Below are 7511 nucleotides of genomic sequence, written 5' to 3'. Positions count from 1 at the left end.
TCAATTTATGTAAACTGTGTTGAATGATTAGTTAGTTAACTGTAATTTTACTGCATACCCGATCCTGTAGACCGAATGGTAAACAGCCGACGTCGCCCAAAAGCACGTCATTACGGATCCTCCCGATCCATTAACGGTGCTTTTAGGTACCACAAGCACCGGTCACCGAATTAACCCACAGACACAGCCCACTGAGTTTCTCGCCGAATTTTCTCGGTGGATCGCGTTCCGATCCGGTGGTAGATTCTGCGAAGGATTGCTCTTGCTAGGGCCCGTGTTAGCAAAATTCCGGTTTGAGCCCCGTGAGCTCATCCACACGTTAGGGTGAAGCTGAAATAGCCTCTCAAGGCTATCAGCATAGGTAGGATTAAAAAGAAAAATGTAATTTTAGTACACATTATATTAGTTTTTATCAAACTATTTTTATCTCCAGAGTCAAACATGAGAGAGAGAAAGAGAGAGTATGCTTTAGAGCGATCTATTCTAAACAACAATCAGGTCGACAAGAATCACTAGGAAATAAATTACAATTCCACAAGTCACACACACACACCCGCACACACACACCCGCACACACACACACACACACACACACACACACACACACACACACACACACACACACACACACACACACACACACACCCGCACACACACACACACACACACACACACACCCGAAAGTACGATGTGTGTTTCCGCTATCTGACAACAGATGGCGTTGTACTTCTCAAGCGTTCTAGATGCTAATATATCCTTCGATATTCGTTGGACTATTCGACGATAGATGGCGTTACTCTCACCGGCGTAGCAATATACATGTTTCTTGATGATGATGAAACAATTAGATTTTCCTTGAGAATAGATAAAGTGAATAGAAGAATAGATAAGCAATCTATCGGGGAAGCGTTTTAAGAAAAATATATTACTATTACTCATTTCGCTCGTATTACCGTTCTCTATGTCATCGTCTTCCACAGTTAGTAATGATTTTAGAATTAACAATGATGAATTTAAATTTACAGGGAAAGAAATTATGTTGTAATTTATAAATAACTAGCGGACCCGGCGAACTTTGTTCCGCCTCACGGTTTGTTTCAAACACATCAACCGGTCAACTTCAAAATTTTACTTTATTTAACCATAGAACGTTTAGCTGTCAGTTGCGTTTTGTTATTCCATATCAGTTGCGTTTTGTTATACCACGTTTTATGTCACGTCCCACGGGAACGCGATAAAAAGTATCCTATGTCCTTCTCCTGATTCTAAGCTACCTCCCTACCAATTTTCAGCCAGATCAGTTCAGCCGTTCTTGAGTTATAAATAGTGTAACTAACACGGCTTTCTTTTATATATATAAGAAGATTAAAGCTATGAAATTACTGACTACCATGATGTACTTACTCTGTACTATAAGTAAATGCGAATTCCAGAGTTATAGCTAAAAAAAGAAAGACCTTTTTGATGTTTATTGTTACAAATAATATTACAATAAATAGTATTGTATATTCTTTCGTAGACACAATAAAAACTCTTGCGGTTTAATCTCCTGTTGTTTTATTGTCATTATATTGTTACTAGCGGACCCGGCGAACTTTGTTCCGCCATACAGTTTGTTTTAAACATGTCAACTTCAAAATTCTACTATAATTAACCATAGAATATATTACGTTTAGCTGTCAATTGCGTTTTGTTATTCCGTATCAGTTGCGTTTTGTTATACCACGTTTTATGTCACGTCCCACGGGAATGTGATAAAAAGTATCCTATGTCCTTCTCCTAGTTCTAGGCTACCTCCTCACCAATTTTCAGCCCAATCAGTTCAGCCATTCTTGAGTTATAAACAGTGTAACTAACACGACTTTCTTTTATATATATAGATTTCCAACGTTTCAAATACTTTATAGATTTTGTAGTCAGTCGACTGAATTTAATGGCAAAACTAAACCGTCCGAATATTATTAATTGAATAACAACATTACCATAGTTATTTAGAGTTCATCTACGAATTTATTAATGAATTAAAATTGAAATTTTCATTCGTGGACTTAGAATTTTTTTTCAATTAATTTTGCACAAAAGGTTTACCTTTTTTTTATTGCCCATGTAGGCAGACGAGCATACGGCAGACCTGATGGTGAGAGGTTACCGTCGCCCATGGACTTCAGCAATGCCAGGGGCAGAGCCAAGCCGCTGCTTATCTACGCAGTGATATATAGCATGATTACATAAAATCTTTTCCGGAACTATCCTTTGACAACAAATTACGGAATCCCGAGTAGCGTCAGTGAAACGAAAATGATATATGAAATGTCATGAAATGCAATCTGCGAGTGGTAGCGGAAATATTGCGCCGGGCCACCGCGTTCGGGGAACACGTCGCAAAACCATAGCGAATTCGATGCTTTTTGCGAAACGGTGCTAAAACACCGAATTCTGCAAAATTTTCAAGCACCGGTCATCGTTCTCGTCGAACCCGTCGCTTGTGACGAAGGGCTCGACGAGTAAATAAATAAAAAAAACTTATTTTGTTTGTTAATGTATGTTTTAGCCTTTTAGGTCTCTTAGAAATAGATTCATCCTCAATATCTTCAGATTCGTCTTTCCCAGATATTCCGGTCTCTTAGTAAGAAGATCGAAGAGAGAAATCGACATATTTACTTCAGTGCGCCACGTAGGGCACCGGTGACCTACACGGCAGTCAACGTGTTAAGGGGAAGGTCTTTATTTTGGATTTGATTAATGTTAATATTGTTACGCGCTGGGGTTCGGGATACATAAAGAGTTCCACCAAAGTACATATTAACACTGCATTAGCACTTAGAACACTCTACAAACACTTTAAAATTCTCAATTTGCTTCTTCCGCTTCGCTTCAGGTGATCCGTTTGCTGTTTCGCTTCGAGTAGTTGCGATTACTAACTGACTGCCTGCCATCTCTGCAACGCTTTTATAGTCGATACGACACCCTAGAATTATCGAGAATATTCCACACAAGTCGAATATTGTATTTCCGCTATCTGACAATAGATGGCGTTGTATTTCTCGATTATTCGCCGATAGATGGCGTTACTATTACCGACGTAACAGCATCATTCAAAAGCAGCACGTATATGTTTGTCCAAAAAAGCCACATTGATCAAGAAGCGTTCTCTAAGAAACATTGGTCTCAGAATTGTTTGATTGGACGAAATAACTAATTTGATAGGTTAGAGAAATGGAGTTGATCTCTAACCTTACTGTCCCATAAAATCATAAATGTCAAAAGTCGTCGTGGCCTAAAGGATAAGACGTCCGGTGCATTCGTGTTGAGCGATGCACCGGTGTTCGAATCTCGCAGGCGGGTACCAATTTTTCTAATGAAATATGTACTTAACAAATGTTCACGATTGACTTCCACGGTGAAGGAATAGCATCGTGTAATAAAAATCAAACCCGCAAAAATTATAATTTGCGTAATCACTGCTTGTTTCTGCCGTGAAGCAGTAATGCGTTTCGGTTTAAAGGATGGGGCAGCCGTTGTAACTATACTTGAGACCTTAGAACTTATATCTCAAGGTGAGTGGCGCATTTACGTTGTAGATGTCTATGGGCTCCAGTAACCACTTAACACCAGGTGGGCTGTGAGCTCGTCCACCCATCTAAGCAATAAAAAAAAAAATGTACAATAATATGATGCTTTAACAAATATGTTACAACAAAAAGCCTTTTGAATGAGTAATCACTCAACCTAACCCACGCATCAGCCAGCTGAGTTTCTCGCCAGATCTTCTCAGAGAGTCGCGATTCCGATCCGGTAGTAGATTCATTCGCGAAGCAGCTGCTCTTGAGTTGTTAGGTCTTCCTCTTACGCGCTCGGGCAGCTGTTAGCAAATCCCACCCTTCCTGGCTGAGCCTTTGCTCGCCCACCTGTCCTGGTGAACCTGGAAAGGCCTCCGGGCCACCAGTAATCCTTCAATCATACAAAAAATCTATATTTAGTTTTTCTAGAGCGAATGCAATGTCAGAAACGAAATCGTTTGAGCAGTGAGGGGGAGGTGCAAGAGATATATCGTGGGTATTATTGCCGAACGAACAATGGAGCGTGTACGTCGGCCAGATGTACGATTACAAGCCTGTTACATCTCTCTGCTCGGCTCGGCCAGATATTGTGAGGAAGCTGAAACTTACCGCAGTGATATGTCTCTCAATCAATTTCGAGTGTCGGCATTGCCTTCGTTTTCAGCAGATTTGGGATACACAAATTTTTAATAATTTTATGATTTATAGCAATGGGTGTTAGTAAGGTTTCGTGCTTGAACGGTTTTCGGATTGTGCACGCAACAGTGTCCGGGCCAATATCGGTACATAGCTGATGAGGCGGGTGCGTTTTGGGAGATTCGACGGCAGAATTAGATGTAGTGTTGTTACCGTAAAAAATAGGTAAAGTCATTAATAAACTAATTTTATTATCCAGAACACTTTGTTGGATCTAGAAATTAACTAGAAAAATTAAATCCTATAACTGTACTTACTACAGTGAAGTCTAGTACTGATCGACTGGTAAGTAAAATAACGATAGAATAACCACTCTTTATATGAGGCCGTCAGCGCAAAAGTGGCCTAAGCTTACCTAAGCTTATCTTTTATTTATTATGGAGCAATGAGGTTTAAGTTTTCATGAATTTGAATTTGAGTAGGCAAAAAAACAATAGGCGCAAAAATAATGTTTACAAACACATATCTCTGGGTGAAACTACAGATAGGCCGGTTTTGCATCAAATTTTATTATATTTTAAATAAATTGTAATATACATAATTATAAGCATGATTACGAAAAATTGTGAAAACAAATACTGTGCATGATACTTTTGAACCTCGTAAGTAGATGAAAAAATAGCTCTAAAACACATTTTTAACGTAAAATAATCTTAAAACAAAAATAAACAATTATTTAAGATTTCAAAAAAATAGGCAGGATAGTGTTAGTTGGAAATCAAACCAATTCTCAAGTGGCTTGTTGGCCTGACTGTCTGAAATGCTCATGCACTCCATTTCATCGCTACAACGCTTTTATAGTAGACACAATAAGTCTACAATTATCGAGAATATTCCCGGTAGGAATAGTCGTTTCGATAAGGGATAGCACTATTTAACAATAGATGGCGTTACACTTCTCAAGCGTTCTCGACATTACTAGTTCCTTTGATATCCATTTCTGCTATTTGATGACAGATGGCGTTACTCTTACCGGTGTAACACTAGCTAATAAAATTGAGTAATCTACTTCATAGCTTATGTATTTGGTTCTGTGGGTAAGTGTGTTCATAGATGCTACAAAATAAAAAATAAACAGAAACAAACTTCATGTAAACATCAGGCTCTCAAAATTTCAAAACTGTTGTATGTTGTATGTACAAGTCCTGCATGGAACAAGCGTGAATTCTTAATACTATTTCGATAACGAACTTGCGCATTGAATATGCATTGAATATCTTTCAGTTGGAGCGCAATGCCCACTGAACACGGGGGACCAGATCCGAAGCGACGTGTAGCCTTATTGGCGTCGTCAGCTCTTGGGACATTACCTTCCTCTTGCAAACGATAATATGTATCGGGTTTGATAGCGTTTTTGCAGAGGATCTTTTGTTTGACAATCGATTTTGTTTGAATATTTTTGCTTTAAATAATATAAAATTGGATGTGCAAACTTCAATTTCATGTTTTTATTAGATTTTGCTTGTACACAATGATAGTGATAGTCTTGACAGTTAATAAGAAACATTCAATCACAAATCTTATTATGGTAATAGTCTAGATCATCAAACGTAGTTGGTACGGGAGATAATGTCCAGATATATATGTATATGTGAATTAAAATTCTTCTTCTTCAGTTCAAGCTTAAGTTTTAAGCCACTGAATTTTCCCGATTTGAAGACCATCTATGATTCATTGAACAGAATACCCCCAAAACTAATACTATCTCATTATAATATCAAGTTTGACATGCAGTTTACAACATTACGTCAAGACTAAGTAAACATGATTAGACAGCATCTTCACATTTCCATTAACTGTTTCTTTTTCCAATCTTATTTTTGTATATGTATGTGGATATGCGGGAGAAGGGCATGCAGAGGAGACGTATGAACAGAAAAATGGTACATGCTGCGACGACATGGGATAAGAGCTAAAAGAAGAAGAAGAAGAGAAAAGGATAATGTAGATATTTTTATTGATGTTAAATTGCCTTATTGATCTAGTGTTGTAGTAACTATTCGAATAGTTAGTGTTCTGAGTTATGCACGACCGCGTAAGATCTCGATCGACAATCGGAATTAGTATTTTTGTTAAAGTTAGTTTCTTTTAGAGTTCTTGGTCAGTTTCTCTTGTTTCTTCAGTACCTATAACGTAAGGTCGTTTTCGCTATTTGTAAATTATATTTTTGAAGTGAAACTTCTAATTCGACTTCCAACAAGGTTGCGTTAAAGGTTTAACGCTACCATACAAGAAAGAGACAGAGCGAGAGTGGATGCGTGGCACTCGAACACATGCGCGTAGTATACCTGTTACAAGCCAGCGCGAGCGTTAGCAACGAGTAGCGTCCAATATTTTAACCAAGTATTTAAATATATTGTTACCGAGTCCTGGCAACCCCCGACCGAGAGCCGGCGCTAAAACTATAAAAACGATCCCTCGCTGCGCCTTTGCCTCTTTTTTGTGCGTGGCGTTCGTGTGTGCGGTTCTTGTTGAAACATGTTTGGTTCTTGTGTAATTTTAACAGTTTTCGTTAATAGTAAATTGAAATAATTTTGTTAGACGTTTTGTTAATTCAGAGAAATATAATTAGGCCAGTTCTGTGTTATTTATTTCTTTTTGCTAACTACCTCACTTCTGGTCGATAATAATATATATATCTATTTTCTATCTATAATTTAAAATATATATAATATAAATCTTGAAGATGTCGCATCTCTTATACACAGCATTCCTTATTATAAGAGAAATCTGATTTAAGGATGAAAAATGAAGACAACCACAATACTACACATCAAAAAAGAAGTTTCACTTCATTCACGTGCACCAAGTTGCACGCACACCATTTTTTTTACGCATTTAAATATATTGTGACGGAATATTGTGTCTAATTTAGAAGAAAAATAAAACAGAAGGAAAAATGCTTTACCTTAAAGCAAACTCGAAAATCCTGACCGAATGCGCTGTATAACGTGTACCAAATAAAATTCCAACATTCTTGCTGTGTTCCTTGCACAGAGACAATGCATTTTTGGTGTCTCGTCTTAAAAATTGTTTATTTAAATTGTTTGTTTTATTTTATCATATCCGCAGTGCAGTCCCGAGTCTAGCCAAGTTTACATTTTTGATGAAACCCCTAGCTTCTTACAGTTTGGTCCTGGAGGCAGACAAATTAGATTATTCAGTGGCGAACTCAAGACTTTCAGTAGTAATACCTGAATAAATAACACAGGTTTTGTAAATGTTACGAAATTAATTCAAGTTTTAAGTTTAGGA

The sequence above is a fragment of the Bombyx mandarina genome, chromosome 28 (genome assembly GCF_030267445.1).
Source record: "Bombyx mandarina strain Sakado chromosome 28, ASM3026744v2".
Lineage (NCBI taxonomy): Eukaryota > Metazoa > Arthropoda > Insecta > Lepidoptera > Bombycidae > Bombyx > Bombyx mandarina.
This window is presented reverse-complemented; position numbering follows the sequence as displayed.